Source organism: Centroberyx affinis, unplaced genomic scaffold (assembly GCF_046629955.1).
Source record: "Centroberyx affinis isolate AG114_WGS23_722 - 3 ecotype Tasmania unplaced genomic scaffold, CSIRO-AGI_Caff_v1 ptg000389l_1, whole genome shotgun sequence".
NCBI classification, from domain to species: Eukaryota; Metazoa; Chordata; class Actinopteri; order Beryciformes; family Berycidae; genus Centroberyx; species Centroberyx affinis.
Window position 1 is genome coordinate 50,608 of NW_027279057.1, and position 3,564 is coordinate 54,171.

Here is a 3,564-nt window from a genome sequence, read left to right on the forward strand (position 1 = left end):
GCACCTCTCACTCCCCCGCTTATGGGGATGGAAAGTGACAACAGCGCCCCTCATGGCTGCATTCATGGCTGAGGAAAAATCCCATTCATTTTCCCACTGGCGAATGCTAAATAATTTCTCACGCGTAATTAACGGCACGGACTTTGCCAGAGCAGCGGCTTTTCAATAGATATGGTAATGAACTACGAGTTTCAACAGCGGTCATTGCAATAAAACACTGTAAAAACTCAATTTCGCCATTATCAGCCAGCAAATAATTACAATCAACAACGAAAGATTATTTTAATGGACATGTATTCTAGGTTATACTTAATTTAGTGCACTCTGTAATATAGATTCACATCATTTTTGCCACAGTGATAAGATACGCATTTGTCGCTGAACGCAACAACCAGGGGGCGACGTTATAGTTTTCCCACAAGGAGCAGCAAGGTCACGTGACCTCTCTTAATCCGGAAGGAGCGAAAAAAAGCGAAGCGAGTAACCAGGAAATAACACGCTAGCGGGGTACACACTCAGGGAATCCCATTCAAACAGCGTGTTTTTATAGCGTCGACAAACCAAATCTTAACACCTATTTTGTGACTTCCATAGCTTGACGTGGTGTCAACAGTGTCTTCTGTTACATATGTGTGTGTTTCCTTTGTCAGTAGAGTGTGAAACGGTAAACATGAATATCTTTGTGATACTAACTGGAGGGACTGATAGCTTCCTCTCAAGTATCCAGCTCAGACCGGGACCAGCCGCTACAGATGGGTGCGCCTTATTTATGTAAAGCCTCTCTCCGAGTGAGCGGGGCTTCCTTCGTGGGAAACAGAGAGGAGGGACATTTATGAATGGCAATGGGATGAATTACGGCAACATGACCCGTGCTATAGTTTCACCAACATTGCACTGCACAAGTTTGCAACTTGCATTTTAATTTGAAAACTGACTCTTTCTGAAGCAAAGGTTTGGAAGTGGTTTAATACAGCTCATAATGCTAATAATGATCACAAAACCCAAGATCTCTTAGGAGAGCAACCCCCATCTCGACTTGTTTCCATTCATTTTGCAAATTAGGCCTACTAACTACTATTGTGATATACATAACACATTAGAACTGTGGTTCTCAGCATGGGGTCCGGGGACCACTGGGGGTCCTTGAGGGGGTTCCAGGGGGTCCCCAGCAAACTGATGAATTATTAAACTTCAGCATTATTTAATTCACAAGAAGTTAACACAATTAGAGAATGTAGAGGAATGACTATTTTGATCATCACTGTTATCTCTCTACCTACAATACAGATAGTCATGGAAATCTGGACATGATCGTATCTAACAATAATATTCTCAGATTTACGTCCGAGAGACAAAATTTCATCAAATGGAGGTCTGGTTGTAATATGTACTAAATTAGGGTTCTTGATATGAAAAAGGTTGAGAATCACTGCATTAGAACAAGGGGAACATGGAGTGACTGTACTGTAGATACAAAGAAGATTATGGTATTCAAGGGTGGAAGTAACTAATTACACTTAGGCTACTCCATTGACTGTTATTGAGTAGCTTTTTGTGTACTTGTGTATTGTGTGTGTATTGTATTTTTTCAGCCAGTGATTTTACTTTTACTTAAGTATGTTTTTACTGAAATATTGTACTTGGCTATCCAAAACACTAGAATCTAGTTTGAACTCTGTCCTCTCATCTTTTCAGAGTTGGATGGAAAAGATCACATCTAAAATGTTTCAAAAAAAGTACCTGAGTAACTTTTTAAATTAGCTACTTTTTACGTTTACGCAAGTCGATTTTTACACCAGTAGCCTACTTCAGGCCATACCAAGGACATAGGAGATTAGGGTGCAGAGGACATAGGAGGTTAGCGTGCAGAGGACATAGGAGGTTAGGATGCAGAGGACATAGGAGGTTAGGGTGCAGAGCAGATGTAAACAAAGTGCTCGTCTACTTTCACAGTAAGTGAACATTCTAAATGCCGTATTAATTTACCTAAGCACTGTAATGGTGAAGTGCCCATGTGTTCTTGGGAGGTTAAGGTGCTGTCAGTCAAGTTCTGAGGGTAAAATTTGACCTTTGACCTCGCACTGGTAGAATTCTTGACTGCATATCCGCATATCTCTGCACAAGACATACGTGACACTTTTCCTTCTCCATGTGCTGATCATATAGTGATGATGTGAACAGATGATAATGCACATGCGTTATGCACACTGACATTTCTCTGTACATATGGGAGCTGGAGCAGCTGATAATGCACATATCCATACATATCCTTCATACATTATGCTATCTACACCTGTTAAGTGAATATATTTGATAAGTTGTAGCTATACCTTTATTATAACACTAGTCAGCAAGCCACGACACTTTCTGTACATATGTATGGCCTTCTGTAGACTTGTTAATGTGAATACAATGTTTCATTCTTTTACAGTTTTAAAACTATTTTTATATTGCTTTTTTATTTCTTATATTCTATTTGTCTTTTCCCTCGCTGAATTGTATTCCTTTTGGTACTGCAACAATGCAGTTTCCCCAGTTTCATACCATATTTCATCTTATCTTATTTATTAAACCGTTTTATTTCACTCTTTTGTTAAATACTCAATTCTGATTGGCCATCCTGAGGTCTATTATTTCTGGATAACAGAACCGTTTCACATAACAGACTGCTGTTGCACGTCTAATCATATCACTCCGCCGTCAAGAAATCCTCGCCATCTTGTTGATTTCCAATCAAAGTAACTAGCGGCACCTTGTGGCACAAACTAGTTACTGCAGACAAACACGAGGCGAAGTGAGGTTGGAAAGGAGGACGATTTTTGCCAATGTCATTTGCTCAGCGAACAATGAATGGTGGTTGCGGGCTGCAAGGTTTTGTGACAGTGAATTTGGTGTTTTATTGGTGGATGTTCACCCTCTGATGATCACAGTTCCCTCGCCGTCTGATCTCCCAGCACTACATGACCTTACGCAACTGCAGTCCAAAAAACTTAGCTGTCAGAAGTGGGATTCGAACCCACGCCTCCAGGGGAGACTGCGACCTGAACGCAGCGCCTTAGACCGCTCGGCCATCCTGACTTGCTATAAAAGCTGATTTAAAGGGGCATTACGTGTTATTTTTATTTTACTCAAAATAACTTTATTGTCATAGTTTGGGCAAATTGAGATACGCGGGCCCGCTCATGTTAACATCGGGTTATTAATGGCTTTCTATATATTTTATTCTGGTTGAGAAACACTGCAATAATTAGCGTGAGTGAAAACTGTTTTTAAAAAACGCAGGAAAAAACGCTTTCTTGCTGTTTTACTTGCTTGAAAATCTCAATCTCAATAAAAACACAATATGTAAAAAAAAAAAAAAAAAAAAACTTTTTCACCAAGTCTCAAACAATAACAATGCTCCAATATTTTCACTGCAGCATTTTAGAAAATTATTCAAATAGTCCCCGCATGGCTGTAAATTACAGACATTTTTCAACTTTCAACTCATTTTAAATAATTAGTTCAGAAATCCAATGGAATCCTCTTCTGTACATCCATTTCTACAGAAAAGGACTCCATTAA

General features: G+C 39.5%; 1 non-coding gene across 1 annotated transcript; it reads right to left on the bottom strand.

The window, feature by feature from the left end:
- Positions 1–2,995: 2,995 nt before the first annotated feature.
- On the bottom strand, positions 2,996–3,078 carry trnal-cag (transfer RNA leucine (anticodon CAG)). Its single transcript has one exon. It is a non-coding gene; the product is annotated as a tRNA-Leu (tRNA).
- Between the last annotated feature and the right edge of the window lie 486 nt (positions 3,079–3,564).